A 17,495-nucleotide genomic window follows, 5' to 3' on the forward strand; every position below is an offset into this window, starting at 1 on the left:
CTTCTGAAACGTAGCCACCTAGGATCTCTAGCTCCGTACTGTTAGGTTATGATACATATGACAATTCATAAATCATGCGGAAAAAACCATATACCCAGGAAAACATATTATTTACACATAATCATTTAGCATAGAATAGATGCATACTCTTTGTTGCGTGCCTTCCCTAGCTGCGCCCGAACCGAACAAGAACAAGTCTTTAGGACTCCAAGTGTCGTCCCTCCGTAGATAGTCCACAGCACGTCCGGATCCGCCTTAAGATTGACCAACTAGAATCGCCCTTAAGGTTCTAATATTTTCGGTTAGGTAGGCAAGAATATTGGCTGATTTTTCTGCTTAAAAATCTTAGTTTTGAATACTTAAAACTTGTGTATAAATAATGACCCCTAGGCCTTTATTTATAGAGTTATGGAAAAGGAATCGTAATCCTAGTAGGATACGAATTAATTGAAATTAGAATCCTACATAAATTCTATTTAATTAATTTATCCAATTAGGAATAGGAATTTAATCATACACTAACTCTTGTAGATTTAGGAATCACGCATGAGCACAAACTCACACACACACGGCAGCCACAAGGGCTGCCCATGCGCGTGCGAGCAGCAGCCCACGCAGCGCGGCCCACGCATCCGTGGCCTTGGCGCGCGCTGGGCCTGCCTTGCGGTAGGCCTGGGCGCTGCCTTGGCTGGGCTTGTGGCGCGCGTGCTTGCTGGGCGATGGCCCGGCTTCGTGCTGGGCCTTCGTCCGGCAGGCCTCGTCCGATGCTAATTCGTACGATACGCTTCCGATTAAATTTCCAGTTCCGGAATTTATTTCCGATACGAACAATATTTAATATTTCCGATTCCGGAATTAATTTCCGTTTCGAACAAATATTTAATATTTCCGTTTCCGGAATTATTTTCCGATTCCGGTAATATTTCCGATTCTGACAATATTTCCGTTTCCGGCAATATTTCCGATTCTGGTAATATTTCCATTTCCAATAATATTTTCCGATACGTACCATGTTTCCGTTTCCGGCAACATCTACGACTTGGATAATATTCATATTTCCGATACGATCCATATTTCCGTTTCCGGCAATATCATCGTTTCCGGAGTATTCATTTCTTGCCTGTGACGATCTTAGCTCCCACTGAAACCAAGATCCGTCGGTTCCGAATATTCATAGATGGAGTATTTAATGCCATTAAATACTTGATCCGTTTACGTACTATTTGTGTGACCCTACGGGTTCAGTCAAGAGTAAGCTGTGGATTAATATCATTAATTCCACTTGAACTGAAGCGGCCTCTAGCTAGGCATTCAGCTCACTTGATCTCACTGAATTATTAACTTGTTAATTAATACTGAACCGCATTTATTAGACTTAACATAGAATGCATACTTGGACCAAGGGCATTATTTCCTTCAGTCTCCCACTTGTCCTTAGGGACAAGTGTGCATTTCCTAATTCCTTTGTCGCTCGATGCTTGCTCTTGAACATAAGGTAAGAGTTGTCATCCTTATTATGTCCAGAGGTGTTCCTCGGTTTCAGAGTTCAACTGATCAAATAAACAGATAATCATAGCCTATGATTCATCCGAGCACGGCCATGCATTTCACAGTTTCTAGCTCTCCGAGTGGCCTTGTACAACTTTTAAGCATCTCATCCCGATTTATGGGAGGACAATCCCAATCTTGCGATCTTGAGATTAGACTTCGTTTGATAGGTGATTACCTGAGCGTTGCCTTTATAGCCTCCTTTTACGGTGCGACGGTTGGTCAACGTCAAAGCAACCAGTTCTCAAACAAGTAATCTCAAATCACTCAGGTATTGAGGATTTAGTGTCTAATAATTTAATGAAATTTACTTATGACAGACTTTCATCTCTTACAGTAAAGTTTCATAGGTCTCGTCCGATACTAGTCTTCCCAAAGTAAGTATCTATGCAAATGATTATGACATTGCCATGTCCACATAGTTCAAGAAACAGAACTACTAGTCATCTTGCATTCTAGTCGTCTAACGTTTTCTATGCGTCCAATTTTATAGAAAACTCCGACTAGGGACCATTTTCAACTTTTGACATTCAAGTTCACTTGATAGACATTTCTTAGTCACAGGACTGGTCCTGACAGTCTATCTTGAATATATTGTCAAATTGAAGGGACTCATCATTTAATACTAAACCAAGATTAAATGGAATATGAAAATACATTTCATATATGATAAATGTTCAACCCCAATGTTTTATAACCATGGGCCTCAAACCCATCTTCTAAAACAATTCATGGAATTCAAAGCTATGCTTGATTTCCAGTGCTACAACGTGAGTGTTGCTTCTCACTTGTTGCATAGGTTTAGTTATCATGCTTTGCCAATCTTAATATCCTTTTCATCGAATGTTCTTCGAGATATGATGATAAGATCTTTTCGAGTTTGTTTATTATGTGATCTAGTCTTTCTTACTTCGATGGTGGTTTTACTCACTTTGCAATGAAGAACCATCAAGTTAGCAGACGTTTTTCTTGCTTCAAGAGTGGTTCTACGCATTTTTCAATGAAGAACCATCAAGCCAGCAGATAGGTGATCTACCCAAGTTCAGTGAAGAACTTTAAACAACCCTGTTTTATTGCTTCTTAGGCAATAATTACTTTTACTTCAACTGTATAGGTTGCTAGTGATGCTTTGTTTGGATTTACCTATCCAAGCAGTTCATAGATATGTGGAAGACTCTCCAACTATATCTTAGAACATAGAAATTATTATTTTAATTTCCCACGCAACAACTCATGGTCTCCAATCCATGTTGCCATTTCAAAACACGATGCTCTATAGCTCGTCCTTATCAATGGTTAACTCCAAAGGGTCTTGCTTGATCCTTTGCCAGTGTTTATGCGTGTAGCATCAATATTTAGCATATCTTTATTTCCTTGAATCAAGAATCTATTCCTATGTACCTTTTCAAGCACCATAAGTATTCTTGATCTCAATCTAGTTGATCTTCACTTAGATCAATAGAGATTGGTATATGTTCGTCATGCCTAAAGTCATACGATACGGTTTTTGGCGATCCTCATATTATATCATACATGATAAATTCTTTTGCAGAATAATTCCCAATTGAATTCTATTCATGTAACTTCAGCTCATCTAGTTTCAGTAGATACTAAATCCAGCTAAATTCTTTGACATATAATATAGGTTTAAGAATCTTACTTAGATTCTTTGATGTTTAACTTAGTAAATGCTTATACATAGTTCAAACATCCTTTACTTAGATTTATTCATATGGGTCGAATATCTCCAATGGAGTCTTTCGTGTTTGATTTAGTAAATGCCATTACTTAATCCAAAATAATATCATAAGATCTTTGTAAATAGATCTTAATACCCAGTATGTACTAAGTTTCGCCATGGTCCATTATTGATGAATAATTTCAAATCTAAGTCATTAGCATTTGAATGTTATTTCACAATAGAGAGATATGTGTGTGATACACATAGGACCAATTAAGTTTTTATGTACTCCCACTAAATTTCTTATATATCTATAAGAATCATGTATATTTTATGAAACTAAAATGCTTATTAGCTTCACTTAAAATACAGTTCCAATTCCCAATTGCTTGCTTAAATCTGTACTTAGATTTTATAAGCTAGCTTTCCTTTTCAAGCATTTATTTGGATCCACAAATCCTATGACATACCATGTACATAGTTTATTCCAACATTTGATTGAGGAAGTTTTGTCATCCAATTGCTATATGTACCAATATGCAATCATTGCTTGAATATAGACTTGAGCATTACGATTATGCATGAGGTTTCAACACAATCCACACCGTGAACTTGCTTGTAACTTTTAGCAACTAATCTAGCTTTGTGTGTGAACACAATTCAATATTTGATGGTTTTTATCCTTTAAAACAAACTTGCAACCAATAGGTGTGAAACTATTCTTGCAAATCAACAAAATTTCAATTTTGTCATCAAAACATTGAGTATGTTTTATGGCCTCTAACCATTTAAAAACATTTGAGTCTATATATGGCCTCTAACCATTTTAGGGAATCTGGGTTTCGTCATAGCTTTCTTACAAGTCACAAACTCTACATGATAATAGTTTGACTGCAAGTTGTAGGTTTCTTCACTATTTAATAGAAGAATCTCATAGTTTCATTGACCAGAACTCTATGCCTACTTGGGTATAGAACATCAAACGATAGAATATCAATAGCCACTTGAAAGTCCTTTGAATATTCTGTTCTCTTTGAAGCACTTGTAAAGTCTTTTAAGAGATATCTATTCTTTAAAGCCACTTGTAAAGTCCTTACAGAATAAGTTCGGATTTTCTGAAGCACTTCGAAAAGCCTCCGGAATGTCCGTTTATGTTTGTTGTTCGCCTCGAAAACTTTCGAGGTCTATTTTCTCCCACTTGTCATTTTGGAAACGAATCTCCAAAAGGACATTATTTCGAGCAAACAAACATTATGTTCTCAAAATTCGTGGTAGAAACAATACCCTTGTGCCTCATTTGAATAAATCATAATGAAACATATATCTATACTTGGGCCTTAGTTTGTCGAAATGACAAACACTAAGCTCCCACTGAGTTTTGCAACTCTCTAGATATATTTTATGAAAAGTTATTCTGAAATTACTTTTCAATAGCTTTGACGAATTTGGTTTAGTTTGGTGGTAGTTGAGCATTTTGTTTTAGAAATTATAGGAAAAGTTTTTATGATTCATCATTGATCGAATCAAGTACTAATTGACTTCGATTATTCCAACTACGATATGCCATATCTTATGGACTAGATTGTGAAATTACAACCCACAATCACTGATGATCATATTTGGTCTCAAGTAATCATCAACATGATCTAACCTAGATCTTTATGATTTCTTGCCAAGTGGATTTTATACTTCTGAATCTTTGAACTAGCCAAACAGATTCAACTTATATCACATTTGAGTAAATAAACCTATATTCACTCAAATCCATGTGAAATAATAAAGTCATAAAATCTTTCTTTAGCTTTGAACTCTATTGTCTAGGCGTTCTAACAATAGTTCATATCTTTTGTTACTTTCAACAAGTAAGACTAGCTTGTCTTGAATTGATCAATCAACTTTCAAAAGTCCATCAAAATAGAGCTTTTGAATGTTAACTTATTGATATGGTCTAAGCAACAATGCCAAAGATTAGTGGAACTCAAATCAAGGGGTTGATTTGAACCTAGTAAAGTTCTTTAAAGAGTTGTTTGTTTTAATCAAGCATATTGACTCAACCTGTAATTGACCATTTCATTCAAATAAACAAACAAACATTGTTTTTGTTTTTCTTGAATGTGAGTCTTTCTGTGTTTGAAAACAGAAATTTAGGTATGTTGATTATGGAACAAAATAGCCATTAAGTTCCAGCCTTTGAAAGGACTTAAAACAAACTTAGATGACCCTACAATTAATGTAGCAATGCCATGCTTCATTTCCCACTTGTAGGTCATTAGTGTATCCTAGCTTCCATTGTTTGAGTTATTACCGAAGTAAGAACCTCAAGCGGTATATGATACCAAGGAAGTTTGATTGCTAGGTCACTCCTCTTTAAACATAAACTTATAGGTAGAAACGGAATCGTAAATTCCTTTCATATGTTCCTTTGTTTTCCTATTTCTTGTACCCTTTCTTATAGTCTTAAGAATTGAATTCTTTAGTTTTGACTTTTATATTTTGTTAGACATGTCCAATGTCACCAACAAGGTTCCATTTTAATTTATGTTGAATATTCTGTTTCAACTAGATGATCTTACAAGAAGCTTCTAAAGTTCTCTAAGCATCGATCTATTCGAATGTCTAGGGACTAGACTCATTCGAGAATTAAATGGACAAAGATATTAGGTTGTTAACCATTGGTAAAGCTGAGCGTTTAAGCTCAATGCTTTATGATCTCAAAACCACATTGTATTTTGAATTCACAAGCACCAATTGGTTTGCCATTCGATTTTGATCTTCGAAAACAACCATAAAAGTCGCTAAAAGAAACGTACATTTTAAATTGCTCACTTTCTCTCATTTCCGTGAATCGTTCTTGGATTCACTACCAATCGAGGAAATTTACTGTTACCTTTCTAAAAGGATTTATTGCAGTGCAAGAAATTTAATTATAAACAATAATTAAAACATACATTGAAGCATGCAAAGTCTAAACATTTATCATGAATAATAACTTGAAATTAAAGCAACCATGCAATTCAAACAAGTTATTAGCATTTTATTCGATTTTATTGTTCCGGCAGGTGTGAATAAAATGATTCCAAGATCCTAAAATCATTGAAGAACTAAGCACAGTTTGTCGACTTAATCCTAGAACATCTTAGGTAAGCAAAAGCCTTTTGCTAATAGTCTAGAAACTATTCTTGGTTGATAGGTACGTCTAAGAACTTATTAGGTAAACCTATCGAATTTGCCACGACATAAAAGGACTCCTTACTTATATCGTTGAGTTTCACCAAAACTAACATGTACTCACAATTATTTGTGTACCTTGCCCCTTTAGGACCAATAAGTAACACCTCGCTGAGCGAAAACTATTACTAGATTGATGTAAAGGATATCCAAGCAAGTGTATATTTTGGCATGGCACCTTTTAACTCAATTTTTAAGTTTGGAACTTAAGGCTCTTACTATGTTGGTTAGATTTTAAGTGAACTAAAATCCTTAATCATGCAACATAATCAAGCTTTTGATCTCATGCATTTTAAGACATATTTAAAGCAATAAATAACTTTAAAACATGCATAAGATATTTGTGATCTAGTATGGCCCGACTTCATCTTTGAAGTTTTGACTTCAAAGTCCGTCTTGAAAATCTCCATGGGAGGCACCATTTTCTTCAAATAGGATAAGCTATAACTAATTACAACTATTTGATGGTTCGCAGACCATATTTGAATTGAAAAATAACTTTGGTACTTTAGACCAATTACATTCAAATTAATGGTACGCAGACCATATTTTCTATCCTATTTGGGCCATACTAGTCACTTCATAACCTGCAAAACAGTACATATACAATATATACCATTCACCCATTCATTATCATGAATGGCCCACATAGCTGGTTAGTAAAACACATTATGCATCACGTAAACATTTGCAGCAATTAATCAAGGGCACCAATAATCTACCAATTATTCAGTCCTTATTAATTCTAATCAAGTTGTTTTAACCTTAAGGATTTGTAGACCTAATCAAGAGTTTATGACTAAAAAGCGCTCCCACTTAAACCAATAAATTCATATGCTTTACCAATTTTAAACATAAAAATGTATTTCTAGTCCAACCGGAAACATACAAATTTAATTAAAATTTAAAGCTCATATCAATTTATGATTGAATCCAAAAATTTAATTTAATTTCAGTCGTATTTAAATTAATTCATGATTTTAATTTTAGTAAAATAATTAGAATAAATAACATTTATTTTAATTATAATATTCAAAATTAAAATCCAAGAAAATAATTCAAATTATTAATTTTAAAATTAATTAAAATTACGTGAACTGAAATTTTCAAATTAAACATTCAAAACGATCTAATCGTAACGCAAACACCCTACGCGTTGCACGCCCATGGGCCGTACGCACACAGCCATTGCTGGCCATGTGCGCGCAGCCCATGCGCTCGTCGCATAGCTGCTGCTTCCCTATCGCAAGCCTCCGCACGCATTGGTGCTCGCTGCGCGCGCCAGCGCTCATCGCACGCGAGCTATCGCTCGCAGTGCGCGCGCGCGACATCGCTCGCTGGGCGCGCGACGTCGCTCGCTGGGCGCGCGACGTCGCTCGCTGGGCGCGCGAGCCATTGCTCGCTGGGGCGCGACATCGCTCGCTGGGCGGGCGACATCGCGCGCTGTGCGCGCGAGTAATGCTGGGCGCAGCGCTCGTGGCACGCGAGCTTGCGCTCGCTGCGCGCGAGGCTGCGCGCTCTTGTGCGAGGCAGCGCGCGTTGTGGCGCAGCTCGCTTGCTGCCCACACGCGACTGCCTTGGCTCGCCCTTCGCCCATGCCCATTCGTTCATTGCTCGTGGCACACGACACAAGGCAGGGCTGCTGCCTTGTGCTCGTGCACTACGCCCTTGCTCATTGCATTCGTGCCGCACGGGCGACGAGCTCCCTTGCTCGTCGTCGCATGCCCGCATTATACAACACCCCTTAAGGGTAACACGAAGCGTCGCTTCGTGCGTGCAAGTTATATGAACGAATCGCATAAAAATTTAAAATTTATATTTAAAATTAATGACAAATTAATAAATATTATTAATTTCATAATTTTAGGGCGAAAAATCGAAAATTTATTATCCAATTGATTTCCGATTGTTATGGATTCAAGTCTAGGTCATAAAAATTTAAAATTTATCGTAAATTTACAATTTTTATGGTGGTTTTTAATCATAGGTTTCTAATTAAATTACAATTAATTATGAAAATCAAATTAATTCTAAATTATTCTAATTTTCAACAAATTAATCATAATTACAAATTAGATTGCATGATTAACAAGACTAGGCATTCAAACTTGTTAAACATATGCAGTAGGTCAATCAAAAATTCAAGATTTATCAACAAGAATCGCAAATATTTAATTTAACATCTTAAATTTACGAAATTTTGCATTCGAAAAACTAAAACCTTCGAAAAGTCATAGTTAGGCTTCGAATTTGAGAATTCTGGGTTCGGCAGAAAAATACTATTTTTGTCAAAATTTTTGAATGCCTTTTACATGCGGAATTGACACAAAAATCACTCAATTCGGATGAGTAACGAAGAAACTGCCGAAAAACTGCGTACGTATAATTAAATAAACGCAATTTGCAATTAATTAACAATTACGAAAATTAATTACCCCTTTTAATTCTTGCAAATTTGTAATATTTAACCATGTTCATGCAATTTAGATTATGAAAATAATAAGGGGCTCGTGATACCACTGTTAGGTTATGATACATATGACAATTCATAAATCATGCGGAAAAAACCATATACCCAGGAAAACATATTATTTACACATAATCATTTAGCATAGAATAGATGCATACTCTTTGTTGCGTGCCTTCCCTAGCTGCGCCCGAACCGAACAAGAACAAGTCTTTAGGACTCCAAGTGTCGTCCCTCCGTAGATAGTCCACAGCACGCCCGGATCCGCCTTAAGATTGACCAACTAGAATCGCCCTTAAGGTTCTAATATTTTCGGTTAGGTAGGCAAGAATATTGGCTGATTTTTCTGCTTAAAAATCTTAGTTTTGAATACTTAAAACTTGTGTATAAATAATGACCCCTAGGCCTTTATTTATAGAGTTATGGAAAAGGAATCGTAATCCTAGTAGGATACGAATTAATTGAAATTAGAATCCTACATGAATTCTATTTAATTAATTTATCCAATTAGGAATAGGAATTTAATCATACACTAACTCTTGTAGATTTAGGAATCACGCATGAGCACAAACTCACACACACACGGCAGCCACAAGGGCTGCCCATGCGCGTGCGAGCAGCAGCCCACGCAGCGCGGCCCACGCATCCGTGGCCTTGGCGCGCGCTGGGCCTGCCTTGCGGTAGGCCTGGGCGCTGCCTTGGCTGGGCTTGTGGCGCGCGTGCTTGCTGGGCGATGGCCCGGCTTCGTGCTGGGCCTTCGTCCGGCAGGCCTCGTCCGATGCTAATTCGTACGATACGCTTCCGATTAAATTTCCAGTTCCGGAATTTATTTCCGATACGAACAATATTTAATATTTCCGATTCCGGAATTAATTTCCGTTTCGAACAAATATTTAATATTTCCGTTTCCGGAATTATTTTCCGATTCCGGTAATATTTCCGATTCTGACAATATTTCCGTTTCCGGCAATATTTCCGATTCTGGTAATATTTCCATTTCCAATAATATTTTCCGATACGTACCATGTTTCCGTTTCCGGCAACATCTACGACTTGGATAATATTCATATTTCCGATACGATCCATATTTCCGTTTCCGGCAATATCATCGTTTCCGGAGTATTCATTTCTTGCCTGTGACGATCTTAGCTCCCACTGAAACCAAGATCCGTCGGTTCCGAATATTCATAGATGGAGTATTTAATGCCATTAAATACTTGATCCGTTTACGTACTATTTGTGTGACCCTACGGGTTCAGTCAAGAGTAAGCTGTGGATTAATATCATTAATTCCACTTGAACTGAAGCGGCCTCTAGCTAGGCATTCAGCTCACTTGATCTCACTGAATTATTAACTTGTTAATTAATACTGAACCGCATTTATTAGACTTAACATAGAATGCATACTTGGATCAAGGGCATTATTTCCTTCACGTACTCCTAATATTCTGGGTCTCATCCCTACCAAAGATTGTAAATCCTAGGAACCTGTAAAAGACAATGGGTACCGGGTGTTGTATCTTGGAAGCATGCAAATATTGCATACTCCCGGGATTAGCATTGCCCGTAAGCTTTCCCCACATGGTGCAGTTATTATGGGTCTCCTTAGGTTTCCTACTATATGTGGTAGACAATCCAAAAATCCTACCAAAATCAGCTAAACTCATGGTGTAGGTTCGGTTCATCACACGAAATTAAACCGATGACACGGTTCGATAACCATCCCTACGCACATTAAAACTACTCAAAAATTCTAGAGTCAACCGTCTAAATGTGAGACGGAGCATACTATACATGTTACTCATACCAACACCAACAAAAACACGTTTGACATCACGCTCAATTTCCATTTCATGCAAGGATTTTTGACATATAAAGCGAGTAGGGATTACCTCCCTCAATTTGAGGTGCATGAATCGTGCTCGTTGCTCCTCCGTAATAAAGATGACATCCGGAAAATCCGTGTCGGGCTCGAATTGCGGCGGCGGAGGTGGTGGTGTCGGTTCCCGAGCTCGGCTCGTGGAAGCTTCATGTTGATTTCTTGGTACCCTTGTGCATTTCCTTTGTGGTCGGTTTTCCATTGATGAGAAATCTGATTTTATTTGAGTTTTTGAGCTTTTTGGGTGAATTTGGGGATTTTGTGGGGATGAGAGAAAACTCAAATCGGTTAGGTGTAGGTTGTAGAGGATGATGAGAGGATGATTTTGATGAAAAAATTGTTGAATTTGGTGGATATTTGAGGGAGATATGGTGGTTGGAAGTTTTTGGAAGTTGGGGTTTAATGGAGGAAGTGAGAGAAAGTTAGGTTGAAGATGAAGAGGAAGTGAAGAAAGAAAAGAGAATCCGTGAGTTTATCGCTGAAATCGCGTCTCGCCCGATCGGGCGACTTTCCGCCCGATCGGGCGGTTTGCGATCCTTTTCTTATCATACGTGCGCGCCCGATCGGGCACACCTCCCCCGATCCGGATCGGGCGATTTGCGAAAGCCATTTTTCTTGAATTTTTCTGCTCAGAATCATCCTTGACTTTTTCCACGAACTTTTCATCAACCGCCCGATCGGGCAAAATAATTTCGCCCGATCGGGCATGCCACTCGCCTTCTGCGCTCGATCGGGCAGACCATCGCCCGACTCGGGCATTGCACTCGCCAGACCGCCCGATCGAGCAAAATAATTTCGCCCGATCGAGCATTCCACTCGCCAGTCCACTTGATCGGGCATGCTGCGCCCGATCGGGTAAAATTAATCTGCATTAAACTCATCCGTGCGCGCCCGATCGGGCGCACCTCGCCCGATTCGGATCGGGCGGTGTGCGGCGTGCTTGGCCTTGTGCGTAATTTCACTTTCTTGAACTTGGAGCTTTAGGCCTGCACATTATTAAACACCCAAACAGCGTAATGCCCTCTTCTCGCCTCACTAACACCAAAAACACTACTTAAACACACTTAGGTATGGGAAATACTAACTAAACACACAAAAATAGAATAAAAAAAATCAAACTTACACTACTAAAGAGATAAAATACGGGTTGCCTCCCGCAAAGCGCTGGTTTATTTCTAGGTCCCGCTCGACCTTGTTACCTTGAATATGCAGCCTATGAGGCGGAGGGATTGAGGTGATGGACCTCAACCACTCCTACAGTAGCCCCATCATGGTACAACTTCAGACGTTGCCCGTTGACCTTGAATCGTTCACCATTCTCATTCTCTACTTCAACAGACCCAAACTTGCTTACCATAGTCACGGTGAACGGCCCAGACCACCTAGACTTAAGTTTTCCAGGAAATAACTTAAGCCTAGAGTTAAAAAGTAGAACCTTATCGCCCACCGCGAACTCTCTATGGAAAATGTGATTGTCGTGCCACTTCTTGGTCTTTTTCTTGTAAATCCGGGCACTATCATAGGCTTGTAGTCGGAATTCATCGAGCTCACCCAATTGAAGTAACCGCTTCTCACCGGCTAGCTTTGCATCCATGTTGAGCTGTTTAATTGCCCAATAAGCCTTATACTCCATTTCTACTGGTAAGTGACACGCCTTGCCATACACCAACCGATACGGGGAGGTACCAATAGGTGTCTTAAAGGCGGTTCTGTATGCCCATAGAGTATCATCCAGCTTATCGCTCCAATCCTTCCTAGACTTCGCCACCACTTTCTCAAGGATAGATTTGATCTCTCGGTTGGAGACCTCGACTTGACCACTCGTCTGAGGATGGTAGGCTAGCCCAGTGCGGTGATAAACCCCATACTTGCGCAGGAGCGCATCCAGATGCCTCTCATGGAAGTGTGACCCTCCATCACTGATCAAAGCGCGCGGAACCCCAAATCTAGGAAAAATGATCTTCTTGAACAGGGAGATGACTGTCTTAGCATCGTTAGTAGGTGAGGCAACGGCTTCCACCCACTTTGACACATAATCTACAGCAACAAGGTTATACAGGTTACCCTTGGACGATGGGAATGGTCCCATGTAATCAATTCCCCACACATCAAAAATCTCAACCTCAAGGATCCCGTTCTGTGGCATCTCATACCTCCTCGAAATAGTGCCGGCCCTCTGGCACGCATCACAAGCCATAATAAAAGCCTGTGCATCCTTGAACATAGTAGGCCAGTAAAAACCACATTGTGACAACTTAACGTTTGTTTTAGACGGTCCATGGTGACCACCATAAGGTGAAGAATGACACCTACTGATAACACCTTGAACTTCCCATTCTGGAATACAACGCTTGTACAACCCTTCAGCAGTCTCACGAAACAAATAAGGGTCGTCCCAAAAGTAAAACCGGACATCATGTAGGAATTTCTTCTTCTGTTGAAATGAAAGATCGGCCAGAAGAATTCTCCCCACAATGTAGTTAGCAAAATCTGCGAACCATGGTGACTGACTGGCAAGTGCAAGTAAATGATCATCCGGAAATGAATCATCAATCGGTGTAGATCCCTTACCATCGTCATACCTCAATCTAGACAAGTGATCTGCAACCACATTCTCAGCCCCTTTCTTGTCGCGGATCTCTAGATCGAACTCCTGTAGCAGTAGTATCCATCGAATAAGCCTAGGCTTGGCTTCCTTCTTAGAGAGCAGATACTTAAGGGCCGCATGGTCAGTATAGACTATCACCTTGGATCCAATCAGATAGGTGCGGAATTTATCCAAGGCATAGACTATAGCTAGAAGCTCCTTCTCAGTAGTAGCATAATTAACTTGAGCTTCATCTAAGGTCTTACTTTCATAATAGATGGCATGTAAACCCTTCTCCTTTCTCTGACCCAGAACTGCCCCAACTGCATAATCACTTGCATCACACATTATCTCAAACGGAATATCCCATTAGGGAGAACGGATGATGGGAGCCGAAATCAGTGCCTGTTTAATCCTGTCAAAGGCTTCAAGACAAGCATCAGTAAACACAAACGGGGCATCCTTGAGGAGGAGCTGGGTAAGTGGTTTAACAATTTTAGAAAAATCCTTGATAAAGCGGCGATAAAACCCCGCATGGCCAAGAAAACTTCTAACACCCTTCACATTAACTGGAGGGGGTAATTGTTCAATCACTTGGACCTTAGCTCGATCCACCTGAATGCCCTTATCAGATATCAAATGTCCCAAAACCACCCCTTCAGTAACCATGAAATGACACTTTTCCCAGTTCAAGACTAAATTGCACTCTTCACATCTTTTCAAATCTTTAGTCAGATTTAGCAAGCAAGAATCAAAAGAAGTACCATAGACGCTAAAATCATCCATAAACACTTCCATGATAGACTCAATAAAATCAGAAAAGATACTCATCATGCAACGTTGGAAAGTAGCAGGTGCATTACACAGACCAAAAGGCATCCTACGATATGCAAAGGTACCATAGGGACAGGTGAAGGTGGTTTTTTCCTGGTCGTCTGGATGTATGGGAATTTGAAAGAAACCAGAATAACCATCCAGATAACAGAAAAACTTGTGACAGGCTAGCCTTTCTAACATTTGATCAATGAAGGGAAGGGGAAAATGGTCCTTTTTAGTAGCAACATTAAGACGCCTATAATCAATGCACATGCGCCAACCTGTGACTACCCTAGTTGGTATCAACTCATTTTTTTCATTTCTCACCACAGTTTTCCCCCCTTTCTTAGGCACTACCTGAACAGGACTCACCCACTTAGAATCAGACACAGCATACACAATACCCGCATCAAGCAATTTCATAACTTCAGCTTTTACAACATCTTGCATATATGACAGGGTTCAAACGACGCTGGGGTTGGATGCATGGTTTATGATTTTCATCTAGATGTATCCTATGCATACAAAAGTCAGGGCTAATACCCTTTAAATCATCAATACTGTACCCAATGGCCTTTTTGTGCCTTTTCAACACAATAAGAAGTTGGGATAACTGGTCTGCATCAAGTGCAGTACTGACGATCACAGGGCAAAGTTGTTCATTATCTAAAAACGCATATTTAAGGTTAGCAGGAAGAGGCTTAAGTTCGGGTTTCTTTACCTCTTTAACAGAACAAACCGGCCGAACTAACCTCTTCAATTCTGTGCTCTCCGGCTCAGATTCTCCACCATTAAGAGCCAACTCCAGAGCATCCACTTCAGTACTCCAAGAACTGCTATCACCTGCAGAAGACTCACAACAAAGCACTGCCTCCAAAGGGTCCCTTTCGAGAACTTGGGAGACGTTATCACGAGTAATAAAATCAACTACATCTATGCGATAGCATTGTTCCTCCTCTAGCATGGGACTTTTTAAGGCACTATTCAGATTAAAGGTCACCTTATCATCCCCAACAGACAATGTCAATTTCCCACTTTTAACGTCAATTACCGCCCCCGCCGTGTGAAGGAAGGGTCTACCTAAGATTATGGGAATTTGAGAATCCTCCTGCATGTCTAATACTACAAAGTCTACAGGTATATAGAATTTACCTACTCTAACAGGGACGTCCTCTAAAACACCTAAGGGGTATTTGACAGAACGGTCGGCCATTTGTAGAGTGATATTGGTAACCTTAAGCTCACCCATATTCAGTTTATACCAGACAGACAAAGGCATGACAGACACACTAGCACCTAGATCACATAAAGCTTTATCAATAAATACGGTGCCAATGTTACATGGGATGGAAAAACTCCCGGGGTCTTTAAGTTTAGGTGGAGACTTGTTTTGCAAATAAGCACTACATTCCTCAGTGAAAGCTACAGTCTCTACCTCACAAAAAGCACGTTTCCTGGTCAAAATATCTTTCATAAATTTAACATAAACAGGAACCTGTAAAATTAATTCAGTAAAAGGAACCGTTACCTGCAAATTTTTGACCACTTCCAAGAATCTGCCAAACTGCTTGTCTAGCTTATTCTTGAGTTGTCGGTTTGGGAAGGGGAGTGCAATAGGTGGTACTTGAATATCCGCCCCCTTCTTAACCGTAGTTGTAGCCTCATTCTCATTGACTACCTTTTCAGCTTCCTTTTCACCCATAACTATCTTCGGGATTTCCTCACTGACCAGATCACTAGCAGACACCCCAGAATCAACCTCAACCGGCATAGAAGGACCATCATAACCCCTACCACTCCTCAATGTAATTGCATTAGCAGTCTCCCTATTTTCGGGCTGTGAAGGAAGTTGGCCTGGTGGCCTCCCTGCAATAGTAGTAGCCATCTGTGCCAACTGTGTATCAATGATCTTGTTGTGAGTAGTAAGAGCATCGATTTTTGCATCCTTTTCACTTAGAGATTTTTGCATTTGTAGCATCATGTTTCTCATCTCTACTAGCATAGGGTCAGGCTGTGCGGTTTGAGGTGGTGGTGGTGGAGGTGATGTGTGTTGTCTAGGGAACCCAGGTGGTCCACTAGACTGTTGGTTGTAGTTGTTCCGTGGTTGGTATGGTTGTTGTGGTGGATGTTGGACTTGGTGAGGGTTCTGGATATTGTTGCTCCTGTAGGATAGTAGAGGGTTATTTGTGTAGCCCTCATTGTAAGAGTTGGAGAACGGGTTATTTTGTTTGTAGGATTGAAATGCGTGACATTGTTCAACAGAGCTCCTACATTCCGGTGCATAATGACCAGACATTCCACAACTTTCACACACAGTAGCAGGTTGGGCACTCATAGTAGCTACACTAGCAGGTTGGGCAGATTGAGTATTGGCTGCTTGCATATTATCAAACTTATAGTGTAAAGCAGTCAATTGGGCAGTTAATTGTTCAATAGAATTTAAATCATGCTTACCACCCCTGTTAGATAGACCTCTAGGATTTCCATACTGGGCATTGTGAATGGCTATCTCCTCAATCACCTCTATAGCTCTAGGCACCTCAAGTTGCATGAACCTCTCACTGGCAGCTGAATCCAACAAACATCTAGACTCATTGCCCAGACCATTATAAAACTGCTGAATCAAGAACCAATCTTCCAAACCATGGTGCGGGCATTCTCTTTGCAAATCCTTGAATCTCTCCCAGACCTCGAACAAACTCTCATTCGCTTGTTGTGAGATACCTAATATCTGACCCCTCAGACGAGCCGTTTTCTGAGGTGGAAAATATTTAACATAAAAAGAAAGAGCCAAGGATTCCCAATTATTGATTTTCAAAGCCGCCCGATTCAACCCATTAATCCACAGTTTAGCTTTCCCACTCAAAGAGAACGGGAAAAGTATCTCCATAGTCTGCTCCGGAGTCAATCCCTTTTGCTTGATGGTGGAGCAATATTGGATAAAGGACTGAATGTGAAGATTCGGATCTTCACCTGGTTCCCCACCGTACTGGCGAATTTGGGGCTGTATTTATAGGGAAGAGTTCGTGGAAAGATAGAATTGTAGAGCTCTAATTGACAGGCTAAAGTCGTATCACCTAATCAAAAATAACCTAAGGTCCACTAGCTAGGTAGCAAGGGAAGTCAGGATCGAATCCACAGGGAAACAGACATTCTTTCTACTATCAATTAATTAGTCTAGACTATTGTGAACAAAAGTTGGTTGATGGTTTGTATGCTAAGACTACGAACGAATATTAGACAAGAATGAATCAATATATTAAAGAATCTAGGGTATAGTTTTGCCAAC

General features: G+C 39.7%; 1 non-coding gene across 1 annotated transcript; it reads left to right on the forward strand.

Annotated features, from left to right (window-relative positions):
- Positions 1 to 16,845: 16,845 nt before the first annotated feature.
- Positions 16,846 to 16,952, forward strand: LOC130460210 (small nucleolar RNA R71). Its single transcript, XR_008920150.1, has one exon. It is a non-coding gene; the product is annotated as a small nucleolar RNA R71 (small nucleolar RNA).
- Positions 16,953 to 17,495: the final 543 nt, after the last annotated feature.

The sequence above is a fragment of the Spinacia oleracea genome, chromosome 4 (assembly GCF_020520425.1).
Source record: "Spinacia oleracea cultivar Varoflay chromosome 4, BTI_SOV_V1, whole genome shotgun sequence".
Lineage (NCBI taxonomy): Eukaryota > Viridiplantae > Streptophyta > Magnoliopsida > Caryophyllales > Amaranthaceae > Spinacia > Spinacia oleracea.